Here is a 13,624-nt window from a genome sequence, read left to right on the forward strand (position 1 = left end):
ATAAAATACTGAAGCAGTTTTATCACAATCTGTGTAGAAGGAGACAACCACCTTGACAATGTCGAACACCACTGATAAAAACCTTGTCAAAATGCCAGATGTTCAACTAGAAAAAGTCAGTGCTGTGCTCAACTCCATAAAAAAAGGGCAAATCCCCATGGCCACTTTGAGTCATGGTTGAAACACTGACTGCTGGAAGATATTACTAGAACTGGTCCAATTGTTCATTAAATGTCAAAAGAGCAATGATGTCCTTGCAGTGTGGAGAGTGGCAACCAGTGCATTGCTTTATCATGTTATGTGCATATAAAATGTCAAGAAGGTCATCACTGACTGACAGATTGCACAACTGGGTGCAAACCAGTCAAGAGAACGAGGTGAGCTATTCTGTCAGAGAACATGTGCTCATAGTGGGTGGAGTGACACAGAAGAATTGAAAATACAATCACCCCTCTTATACCTCACCTTCATGGACTACAAGAAAGCTTTCAACAGTGCTCCAAGCATGGCAGAGACAAGGTGTGCCTACCACTTACATCAAGTTGCTTAACAACATTTATATTGATTTGTTAGTCCAGCTGAAAGTCATTCCAGATTGGAAGAAGAGAACAGAAGTGTCACATTATATTGGTTTATGGCTGTATTAGAAGTCTTCAAAGAGTTTGTCTGGTAGGACAAGAGTCTAAACATTAACAGGAAATGATTAAACAATCTGCAATTTGCAGATAATATTGTTCTATTAGCAAAGACTGCAATTGGCTTCGAGATATACTCCCTGAGCTCAATGAGACAAGCAGGAAGATAGATCTGCACATGAATCACAAGAGGACAAAGACCCATATCAAATATACCTGGTGCACAGATACTTAACATCTAAATATAAGGCTGTCATAAAAATAAAGGGAAGGGTAACCACCTTTCTGTATACAGTGCTATAAAACCCCTCCTGGCCAGAGGCAGAACCCTTTCACCTGTAAAGGGTTAAGAAGCAAAGATAACCTCACTGGCGCCTGACCAAAATGACCAATGAGGAGACAAGATACTTTCAAAGCTGGAGTGGGGCGGGGAACAAAGGGTCGGTCTGTCTGTGTGATGCTTTTGCCGGGAACAGATCAGGAATGCAGTCTCAGAACTTCTGCTAGTTAGTAAGTAATCTAGCTAGAAATGCGTTAGATTTCCTTTTGTTTAATGGCTGGTAAAATATGCTGTGCTGAATGGAATGTATATTCCTGTTTTTGTGTCTTTTTGTAACTTAAGGTTTTGCCTAGAGGGATTCTCTGTGTTTTGAATCTGATTACCCTGTAAGGTATTTACCATCCTGATTTTACAGAGGTGATTCTTTTATCTTTTCTTTAATTAAAATTCTTCTTTTAAGAACCTGATTGATTTTTCATTGTTCTTAAGATCCAAGGGTTTGAGTCTGTATTCACCTGTACAAATTGGTGAGGATTTTTATGAAGCTTTCCCCAGGAAAGGGGGTGTAGGGCTTGGGGGGATATTTTGGGGGAAGACGTCTCCAAGTGGTCTCTTCCCCTGTTCTTTGTGTAACACGCTTGGTGGTGGCAGCATAGGGTTCAAGCATAGGGTTGGAGGATTGGGCCAAAAGAAACCTGATGTGGTTCAATAAGGATAAGTGCAGGGTCCTGCACTTAGGACGGAAAAACCCAATGCACAGCTACAGACTAGGGACCGAATGGCTAGGCAGCAGTTCTGCGGAAAAGGACCTAGGGGTTACAGTGGACGAGAAGCTGGATATGAGTCAGCAGTGTGCCCTTGTTGCCAAGAAGGCCAATGGCATTTTGGGATGTATAAGTAGGGGCATAGCGAGCAGATCGAGGGACGTGATCATTCCCCTCTATTCGACATTGGTGAGGCCTCATCTGGAGTACTGTGTCCAGTTTTGGGCCCCACACTACAAGAAGGACGTGGATAAATTGGAGAGAGTCCAGCGAAGGGCAACAAAAATGATTAGGGGTCTGGAACACATGACTTATGAGGAGAGGCTGAGGGAACTGGGATTGTTTAGTCTGCGGAAGAGAAGAATGAGGGGGGATTTGATAGCTGCTTTCAACTACCTGAGAGGTGGTTCCAGAGAGGATGGTTCTAGACTATTCTCAGTGGTAGAAGAGGACAGGACAAGGAGTAATGGTCTCAAGTTGCAGTGGGTGAGGTTTAGGTTGGATATTAGGAAAAACTTTTTCACTAAGAGGGTGGTGAAACACTGGAATGTGTTACCTAGGGAGGTGGTAGAATCTCCTTCCTTGGAAGTTTTTAAGGTCAGGCTTGACAAAGCCTTGGCTGGGATGATTTGATTGGGGATTGGTCCTGCTTTGAGCAGGGGGTTGGACTAGATGACCTCCTGAGGTCCCTTCCAACCCTGATATTCTATGATTCTATGATAAGGCAAAGTTTGTACCTTGGGGAAGTTTTTAACCTAAGCTGGTAAGAATAAGCTTAGGGGGTCTTTCATGGAGGTCCCCACATCTGTACCCTAGAGTTCAGAGCGGGGAAGGAACCTTGACAAAGGCCAATGCAACAGAAGATATGGAAGAGTATGTCTACCTGGGAGAGATGGTTTGCAGAGATAGTGACCAAGAAGGAGAAGTAGTAAGAGGAATGAACACAGGCTACAGGGCATTCAGCAGACTAAAATAGTTTCTTAAGGATGCCACTTAGCTTGAAGCAGAAATTATAAAACATCTGCATTTGTCTGTTGTCACCTATGGTGCAGAAACTCGTATGGAGACTACGAAAATGGAAAATCTCTTAGAGATGAGCCAAAGAAGAATGGAGCAAGTGCTGCTGGATATCACGTTGAAGGTCAGGAGAATCAGCATGTGGATTTGGCAACAGAAAAAGATTGTCATCAGTGTGAAGAAAAGGAAATGGTAGTTTGCTAGCCATCTTGGGCATGCAAAAGATGGTCCAAGAAACTTTTAGGAATGGATTAGCTGAGGGGCTGGAGTAGAATATATTTTATGACCATTAATTACAGTGCAGTTCAGATAAAATGAGAATCATCCTGAAGCCTTTTTAAAGTGAACATTATATCTTGTTTACTGTCAGGGTCCCAGCAAGGGCACTCAGGATGAAGGGTCAGAGCAGGGGCAAACCTGAGACTGGGAGGACTGGAAGCATTCTTAGTCTGGTTCCAGGCTGGAGTCAATACCAAGGCTCAGAGTGCGAGTCATGAGGTGTAGTCCAAATCAATCCAAGGTCATAGCAGCTACAGGAAATCCATCTTTTACCTGGACACTTCCTGGAACACTCATGTTTATCTATGGCCGGGAACGAATCAAGAGCCATGAGGCTGGGCCTGTCAAACCCCTTGAGGCAGGATTTCCTGTGGTCTGTCTCCACAGCGGGTCGTGAGCAGTGAAGCACAAGTTGGTTACAGTTACTGCTGGGTGGCAGTTTGGAGATGTTAGCTACCTGGCAGCTCTGTTCTAGACTCATGAGGCCTTAAATTTAACTACATACTAGTTCCAATCCTGCTCTCATTTAGTCAAAGACAAAAATGCCAATAAACTCAATGGAACCCTTTATTGTATGTGCCCTGAAAGTGTTTTTATGTGAATTACAAATACACTTTAGTTGTCTTAAAATGGACTTAACCCTGCAGACGTTGTTCAGTCAAAATTGCCATTTGACTTCAAATGGAAATTTTTCCTGACTAAGGAATGAAGGAATTGGCTAGTATTATTGAGTTCTGTTCTGTTCTACATCTCATGTACAAACACAATGCTACAAAATACAAAATCATCTTTACTAATCCTTTATTTTCAGTAAAAGACAGTTTGTTCATGGCACAGGTTCAAGTTTTCTGTGGTCATTTATTCACTTCCCTGAATAAATAGATGAAATCTCAGAGCTGAAAAATATGACTGCCTGTAGTATATTAATATTCCTGTTCTTGCTACAGATATTACCCTGGCCACCTTAACAAATTAATTGTGATTCTATAAACAGTGCTTCTGACGCTGCCTATGTTTTAAGTTTATGTTTCTAATCTTGCTCAGAGAAGGCCTAAATGATATAAGATTAAAAATGCTAGGAGCTGCGGGAGGCTTTTCTATACTGGTGCTCCTACCATTGTTGGAACAGCACCAGCGCCAGGAAAAGGCGGGGAATATTTGCAAAAAACAAACAAACATACCTACAGTGTAGACAAGGCCTAAGCATTTATCCACCTAGATAACTACAACAAAATAGTAAATTTCCGATTTCCTTTGTGACTACAAAGCAGAGCCCTTCCTTTCAGAAACTAATTATTTATAAATAAATATGTATACGTGTCATGTAAATGAGAGCTTGCAAGTAGAGACAGCCTTAATAGGATTGAGAAGAATTATAAAGGAGCTGACAAAGCCACATATGGAAATAGATTAAAGCAAGCCTAATAAAACCATAATCCAGGGCTTCTATCTTCCTCCCATCAGTCAAGGTTACTTGATTCAAATACAAAACAATGTAAGAAATCCCTATGGGAAAATATTGACTCTTGTATAAACACTGGAACTAATTGAGCTCTCCCTGACATTAATGGGATTTCTGATTTTGACTTAAAAGGGAGCAGAGTTGTGCCTATTTGTCAAGTCATTCAGCAAATATAGGGCTTGATCCTGCAAACCCCTACTCATAAGAGTTGGAATTATCCCATTGACTCCAATGGAAATACTCATGAATAAAAATTACTCACTGGAGTAAGGGTTTGCAAGAACAGAACCACATATTTAAAGCAAATCTGACCCTTCCCTATCTCAGTTAAGATATAACCCCATTGGATTTTAGATGGAATTCAAAATTCCTCTACATAAAACATAACCAAATTATTGAGAAAGAAACAAATAGATTTTGTCCACAGTACTTGTGGACCAACATGAAAACAACATGAAATTTGATATTTTTAGTAATAAAAGACCACGTTCTATAATATAGGCACAGGAGCAGTTAAATAAAAGATTCAAGAAAAATCATTTAACTTGATAGAAGTTGAATTTTCAGCCTTGCTGAAACAACAATAAATTATGTCCTGAAAATTTGCCTGAATTTGACATATGATTTGCATCTGATTTCATTTAATATTCTGGATGCCTTTTGCATATCTGCATATTTGGGTATAACATTAACTATGAATTTACTGGGTTTCTAATATGTGGTGTTTTGTTTGTTTCTAATAGCTACAATGTTCTTGTAAATGCAGTATTGTTGTAGCCACGTCAGTCCCAGGATAGGATATTACAGAGACAAGGTGGGTGAGAGAATATCTTTTATTGAACCAACTTCTGTTGGTGAGAGAGACAGGCTTTTGAGCTACACAGAGCTCTTCCTCAGGTATGGGGAAATTATTCAAAGTATCACAGCTACGTACAAAATCAAACAGATAGTTTAGCATAATACTCCTGGGAACATTCTGCACCAAAAAATTAAAAATCCTGTGCCCAATATTTTAAAATTCTGCATATTTTATTTGTCAAAATAACACAATATAATCACGCCAGTTTGAATTATTTTGGTAATTTATTTCAAAATACCTTTCAACAGGTATGTCAGTAATAATACACACAACAAAATAGATTTCCCCAGAAGTAGAGAGTTAAAGAAATCCCTGTGACAACCCAGTTTCTGTTTCTCTGTTCTGTTTTTGTTGGGTGCCTCAGTCTGGGTGTGTCACACATGCCAGCTGGGCACATCTTGGGGGAAACCTCTTCCTTCTGGTCTCAGATACCCCCCCCCCAGAGCCCAGCTTTGGGGTACCCCCCACCACACCCAGACACCTGCACCCCCATCCCTCAGAACCCAGCTGCAGGATGTCCCCTGGCCAAGACACCTGCATCCCCTCCCACCCAGAGCCCATCTGTGGGGCGCCCTCCAGCCCAGACACTCACACCCCCTTTCCCAGAGTCCAGCTGTGGGGTGCCCGCAAGCGCACACACCCACACTCCCTACCCCCAGAGCTCAGGGATCCAGAGAGAGAAACAGCTTGATGCTGGGTCCGGGGCTTGTATGGAGTTTCCTGCACACTGCCTCTTTCCTTCAAGATGTGCTGAGAGCTGCAGCTGCCTGGAACCCTCCAGCTCTCCCTCCCCCTTCTACCAGCAGTGTCCTGTATTTGCGAGCTGGAGAGCCGGGCTCTGCTTGGTTCAGCAGCCCCAAGTGGTGGCCAGCAGTTCTGTTGCACCAATTCTGTGGGGAAAAAATGAAATTCTATGCAGAACATTAATTCTGTCCAAATTCTGCATTGCGTAGTGCACAGAATTCCCCCAGCAGTAGTATAAGTAGTTAGCATATATTATAAGGGACCATTGAAGGTGATGTGGCATGTTAACACCCTGTAGGAACCTGCTTCAATACAGAAATAAAACCCCCTGTGACCACAGACCCCTAGTTGTCACCTACCACCCCACACTGGAACCCATACTGCGTATCATCAAACAACTACAACCCATACTCACTGGGGACCCCATCCTGAAAGAAATATTTCCTGAATCCCCTCATCTGGCCTTCAAACAACCCCCCCAAGCTCATCATCAGAAGCAAGTTCCCCACAGACTAGGTTTATGTACTTGTGCTCCTAAGAGAGCAAACTGTGGGCACATGAGTCCCATCAGTGGTGCTGGTGCAGTTTGGAAACCCCGTTCTTTCAAAGCCAGCAGTTACGTCAGAAATATCTTTTATGCCCACCACTTTGAGGTAAACCTGATTGCCTCAGAAACCTCTGCCACCACTTTACCTGCAGTCAACTTTCCAACACCAAACTGGTTGGCAATGATGTGTAGCAGTCTGGGATAGCCAGCTTTGAGAGGATTATAGTAACCCATTTCTGGATCAGGATGGTTGCCCTCATGCATGTGTCTTTAACTGGAGGCTTGGGGCAAGCTGCTTACAAAGCTCCAGAAATGTAGCTTTCTCTATGCAAAAGTTCTGGAGCCACTGTTGGTCATCTCCCGCTGCAACTTGTGACCATTTCTTCTTGTTCTGTCATGTGCCACCACTGAGAACAGTCTAGCTCCTTCCTCTTTGGAACCCCCTTTCAGGTAGTTGAATGCTGCTATCAAATCCCCCCTCACTCTTCTCTTCTCTTCTGTAGACTGGAATGGGTTACCTAGGGAGGTGATGGAATCTCTATCCTTAGAGGTTTTTAATGCCCGGCTTGACAAAGCCCTGGCTGGGATGATTTAGTGGGTGTTTGTCCTGCTTTGAGCAGGGGGTTGGACTAGATGACCTCCTGAGGTCTCTTCCAGTTCTATGATGCCAGAGCCCCAGGTTCAAGCCTGGATTAGAAAATTCTTAATGTAGGGTTAAAAATCAATGTAGATGCTCAAGACCTGGGTTCTTTAACCGAGGCCCAGATGACTCAAGTCCCACTTATACTGCAGTGTAGACTTACCCAAAGTGCCCTCAGGGAAATTGTGAATTGAACCCTAAGGGAAGGACAGAAGGGAAACCTGTGGCAAAGCTAGGATCTGAACCAAATCTCCAGGCATCTATCTCAGTGCCTTAACTACAAATCATACTTTCTTGTCAGCTTATGATTAATTCTTTGCCGTTTTATGTTCTGATGCAGTTTTATGTTCTGACACATTAAACTTTTCTGACACAGTTTGTCCTTTTTCAAAACCTAAGATAGAGCAAGGAGATTACTACTAATAGCTTTTCTCTCTCTGATAGCTAAAATAATACTTTTTCTTGGAATTGGCAAGAAAGATGTTATAAACAATAATATTCTGAAGTAAACATATATGAAACATTTTACAGGTATTTTAAGCATCACAATGGGAACATTATAGTCCCTTACAAAGCTGTATTAGTTTGGCTGAGAAGTTTCCAAATTGACTAAAACTGTAATTATTATTATTCTAGGCTGTATGATAAAATATGAAAGAACAAACAGTAATCCATACCTATTCCAGTGAAAAACTCTAGTACAATAATAAGGTATGAATCTGCAATAAAGTAATACAAAAATACCACCAATCAATATTGCTATGTAACATTTTTCCAATATCTTTCTTAGTTTCAGAACAGGAATTGTTCAATAGTCTTTGTCAAATCCCATGCATATTCATAAGCTTCTGCTCAGGTGAGGGATAAAGGTGACTGTCACTGTCACTTTCATCTGTCTCTAAATCTCAAAATCCAGCACTAGGTCAAGGAAATCCTTGTCTAATGACCACGCCCTGGTCTTGGAATAATACAGAGAAGTACCATTAGACTGCCCATTTAAGAAATTCAGCAATAAGGAAATTAATACCCTGACATGTTGATTATGTTTGGATTTTCATTGTGGCTGTTTACATTCAGCGTGGAAATGCTGACAACTTAAAGGACTGCAATCATTACTAGGAGTAGATTACATTACCAAGGTAAGCACCCATAATAGCAAAGCACCCTTGTGACAACAATAATATCGGTGTCTTTTTTTTCCCCACTTAGGTATTTTTTTTTAATTTGCTTTATTCTAGATGTATCCTAGAGGGCAAAATCTAGAGATTTTGTAACAACAATCTAGAGATTTTGTAACATTTTTTAAAATGTAATGTAACTGAATATTTTGTATGTTGTTCTTCAATAATTAAAAGTAAGCAAATAGACGTACTGGGCCAAATTAATCCCTGGTGTTTCTCTGTTGAAATCATTACATCCCTGAAGTCAGTGTAGATACAGCAGGGGTGAATTTGGACCATTGTGCCAATAGGAAAGTGAGAACTGGCTAATGTAAAAAAGCACAGCAGATGGATCTGCTAATCCTCCATTCATTACAATTCTGTACACGAATAATGCTCTCTTTTGTTTTCTTGCATCCTAAAGCTCTTGGCTTATCACTGGTAAAATAGTTTTTTTTAAAAAAAACAGTAAGAGTTTGAACATTTAGTTGTTCTTCATAGCTCTCTTATCTTTTTAAAAAGAGAATACATAGAGCCAGATTATTTGTGAAATCCATGACCTGATAATAATTGTGTAATATTTCTAAAGCAAAAGTTCATTTGCATTACCTTGAAGTCTAACTTCCTAAATATTGTAATCTGCTGTTGTGGAGTGGGCTAGAAGATAATAATCAGTATGATAGTTTGTGCTAATATGATATTTTAACAAAACTGGTGTAGCTAGAGAATAAGGAAAAGCTATATTAACATAATTAATATAGTTCAAAAATATTTTGCTTAACATAACTTCAGTGGGGCAGGGATTTTGACCCACAAGTGCTCAATAAAAATACCACGCTCACAGGTCAGGCACATATAGGCAGACAGTTGTGTTATCATTTCTACAGGAAAATTTGGGCTTCTGAGTTTAAAAATGTGGCCCTTCACATCTGAAATGATCAAAAATATTCTTTAATGCTAATAGAATTTGAAGACAGGAAAAACAACCTGATCCTGTACTCTTTACTGAGATCCAAATTGTGATCCACTAATTTGGAACTATGGGGGGGTCAAGTCCTTTCCACATCTGTGCATAGGAGTTCCACACCAGTCTAATCAGAACTATCAGGCTGGGGAAGAAGAGGCCTCAGAGTGGTTGCTCCACAGTCTGAACCAGTGAAACTAGGGTTGCCAACTTTCTAATTACACAAAACCGAACACCCTTGCCCCAGCCCTGCCCCTTCTCTGAGGCCCCACCCCCTACTCACTCCAGTCCCCCTCCCTCTGTTGCTGGTTCTTCGCCACCCTCACTCACTTTCACTGGGCTGGGGCAAGGGGGTGGGGTGTGAAAGGAGGTGAGAGTTCCAACTGGGGGTGCAGGCTGCAGGGTAGGGCCAGTAATGAGTGTTTCAGAGTGCAGGAGGGGGCTCTGAGCTGGGGCAGGGGATTGGTGTGTGGGAGGGAGTGATTGCTCCGGCTGGGGGTGTGGTCTTTGGGGTGGGGACAGAGGTGAGGGGTTTGGGGTGCAGGAGAGGGCTCCAGGCTGGGCCAAGGAATTTGGAGTGTGGAAGGGGGCTCAGGGCTGGGGCAAAGGGTTGGGTGTGAGGGGGTGTCAGGGCACAGGCTCTGGGAGAGAGTTTGGGTGTGGGAGGGAGCTCAGGGCTGGGGCAGAGGTGTGGGAGGAGGTGTGGGGTGTGGGCTCTGGGAGGGAGTGTGGGTGCAGGAGGGGGTTACGACTAGGGGTAGAGGGTTGGGGTGCAGGTGAGGGTGCAGGGTCTGGGAGGGTCTTAAAGTGCGGGATAGGGTTCTGACCTGGGGCAGGGGGTTCAGGGTGCAGGCCAGGCGGCGCTTACCTCAGGTGGGTCTAGGTCGGCGGTGCAGTGCGGCTCAGGTAGGCTCCCTGCCTGCTCTGGCTCCACGCTGCTCCTGGAAGTGGCTGGCATGTCCGACCCCTAGGTGGAGGCGCAGCCAGGCAACTGCGTGGTTCCTGGCCAACGGGAGCTGCAGAGCCGGCTTTTGGGGTGGGGTCAGCATGTGAAGCTTCCCTGTCTACCCTTGTGCCTAGGGGCCCGCAGGGACATGCCGGCTGCTTCTGGGAGCTGCACGGAGCCACAGCAGGCAGGGAGCCTGCCTTAACCCTGCTGTGCTGCTGACTGGACTTTTGATGGCTCATTCAGCAGTGCTGACCGGAGCTGCCAGGGTCCCTTTTCGACTGGCCATTCAGGTCAAAAACAGGGCACCTGCCAACCCTACTCACAGGGCCTCTATAGATTCTGGCCCATTTGTATCTTTTGTGGAGTGATGTGTGGGTATGAGACCAAAGATCTTAGGGGAACATGCGGCTCAGTCAAAGACTCCAAATTCCAGTGCTTGAGGGTGAGGGAGGGTTTGAAGAGTCTCTACTGTCCCCCTTTGCATCCCCAATCCTCCCCTCCCCCCATTCCCTTTTTCTGCCCCCAGTCAATTTTGTTAGAAAAGAGATTGCCCCTGTGAAGGGTAAACAGTGTTTCTGCCTTTGTCCAGTATTGAGTTTTGACCAGGAAGATGCACAGCTTTAATTTACACTAATGTTCCAAATTGGATCTTTTTAATAGCTTCTTCAGGGAGTGGTTGAATCAGGGTGGATCTGAGCTGCCTTTGGGTGCCAGCATTACCCACTTTTGATATTGCTCCCCATTCGTGTGTAGAGATACAACTGCTTAATAAAAGCTGGTGTAGTGTCAATCCCTAAGGCCCTTGCTGAAGCAATCCAGTGAAAATCCTCCTTCCAGCACCTATGCCATGGTTGACTCATTGGTTAGGTCTTAGAAATATGTTTCTTATGTGCCTGCCTCCTTATAGTCAAGCCATACAATTAGCCATTTTAAAGGCAATATATATTAGAATGATACTTGTTAGTATTCAATCTTAATCTTTTTATTTTATGGACTGTGGTAGATGTCTGCATAGCCTGCATGCACTGCCTGTTTGCCTGTTGGAAACGGAGTTTCCTCTCCGCTCTCCCATATGAAATGAGTTAGGCAAGTGGGAATGGTGCCTTCAGTTTCACTGGATAACACAAAGACATAATCCACCAACAAATACATCATATTCCTGTTTAGTTTAGCAGACACATGCTGTAGCAGTATCACAATGCTTCTTCCATCATCTTCCCAGCCACAGGCTGGATTGAACGGCAAAGGTATTTTCATCAAAAGTGATCCTGTCAGTGGCATTTTATGGCACTTCTCAGCAGCACAGCAAATCATGAATGGGCCTTTTTTGAAGTAATTCCTGTCAGTTACTGGCAACTTCAAAACTGTCATCTTCATGCATCTTCAAACTGACAGGCTGATTGAAATTGTGCATGTCGGCAAATTTGAAAATACTCAGGACAGGCAACCGAATAACATGCTGGGTATAGTGACTCACTTTTACCAGCATTTCTGAAAGGATTTTATGAAACACCTACCTTTATTTTGTAACTGAACACTGAGATTGCATATTAACCAGAATGCATTGTGCAAGGTCTAGTGTACCAAATTTAGTTCATGAGTTGCTATGAAATTCTCTTTCCAACAGTAAAACTTCATGTCAGGCACAGGTCCCTTATTTATGTGACTGCATGGTACTGTATCTAAGGTACTTATATGGCCTCCATCAACATTATATCTGAGTGCTTCACAATCTTTAATAATTTTATCCTTACAACCCTGTGAGGTAGGGAAGTGCATTTAACAGATGGGGAACTGAGGCAGAGAGACTAAGGGTTGTGCCCAAGGTCGCACAGGAAGTCTGTGACAGAGCAATGAATTGAACCTGGGTCTCTCAAATACCAGGCTAGTACCCTAACTACCCTAAACCATCCTTCCTGTCTTACTTAGCTACATAATGGGCCATGTTTGAAAAACCTAAATGATTCCACATGGAGGGCCCCTACCATGGTCCCTGTCAAGGTTCCTTCCCCACTCTGAACTCTAGGGTACAGATGTGGGGACCTGCATGAAAACCCCCTAAGCTTACTTTTAGCAGCTTAGGTTAAAACTTCCCCAAGGTACAAATTAATTTTACCCTTTGCCCTTGGATTTCCACTGCCACCACCAAACTTTATCTGGGTTTACTGGGAAACGTAGTTTGGACACGTCTTTCCCCCCCAAATCCTCCCAACCCTTGCACCCCACTTCCTGGAGAAGGTTTGGTAAAAATCCTCACCAATTTGCCTAGGTGACCACAGACCCAAACCCTTGGATTTGAGAACAACGAAAAAGCATTCAGTTTTCTTACAAGAAGACTTTTAATAGAAGTAAAGGAATCACCTCTGTAAAATCAGGATGGTAGATACCTTACAGGGTAATTAGATTAAAACATAGATAATCCCTCTAGGCAAAACCTTAAGTTACAAAAAAGACACACAGACAGGAATAGTCATTCTATTCAGCACAGCTCTTTTCTCAGCCATTTAAAGAAATCATAATCTAACACATACCTAGCTAGATTACTCACTAAAAGTTCTAAGACTCCATTCCTGTTCTGTCCCCGGCAAAAGCAGCACACAGACAGACACAGACCCTTTGTTTTTCTCCCTCCTCCCAGCTTTTGAAAGTATCTTGTCTCCTCATTGGTCATTTTGGTCAGGTGCCAGCGAGGTTACCTTTAGCTTCTTAACCCTTTACAGGTGAGAGGATTTTTCCTCTGGCCAGGAGGGATTTTAAAGGGGTTTACCCTTCCCTTTATATTTATGACAGTCCCATTATATTGGGAGTTTTGCTGTTGACTTCATGGGGACCACCAGAGGGCCCAATGGAGCAAACTCTCTCAGCTGCTACTGTCTTTGTGAATTCCTGGAAAAGCATTAAGAGTGAAATAAATCAATGGCAAAGCTTTCTTTGAAAGGACCAGGATTCCACCCTACATATTTAGTAGGCAAAGTTATTGGGCCTGATTCTCCTGCCACTGACACCAGTTTAAAACTAGTGTAATTCCACTGACTTCAGTAGAAGTATTCCTGACTGACATCAGGGTGAGAGGAGAATTAGCTCCATTACATTTATTCGAAAGTTATAGTACATAGGTGAGCTGAACTCCATTCAGTTTTGCAATTTGCAGCTTGCACTCAGACCTAGAGTCTAATCTCATATCTCCTTAATCTTACAGTGTCATATTTTATAATTTTTATTACTTCTTAGTTGTATTGCAGCAGCAGCTAAAGGCACCAATCAGGAGCAGGACCCATTTGTGCCAGGCACCGTACAAACACGTAGAAAGACACAGCCTTTGCC

This window comes from Chelonia mydas, chromosome 4, assembly GCF_015237465.2.
Source record: "Chelonia mydas isolate rCheMyd1 chromosome 4, rCheMyd1.pri.v2, whole genome shotgun sequence".
In the NCBI taxonomy this organism is placed as follows: Eukaryota; Metazoa; Chordata; order Testudines; family Cheloniidae; genus Chelonia; species Chelonia mydas.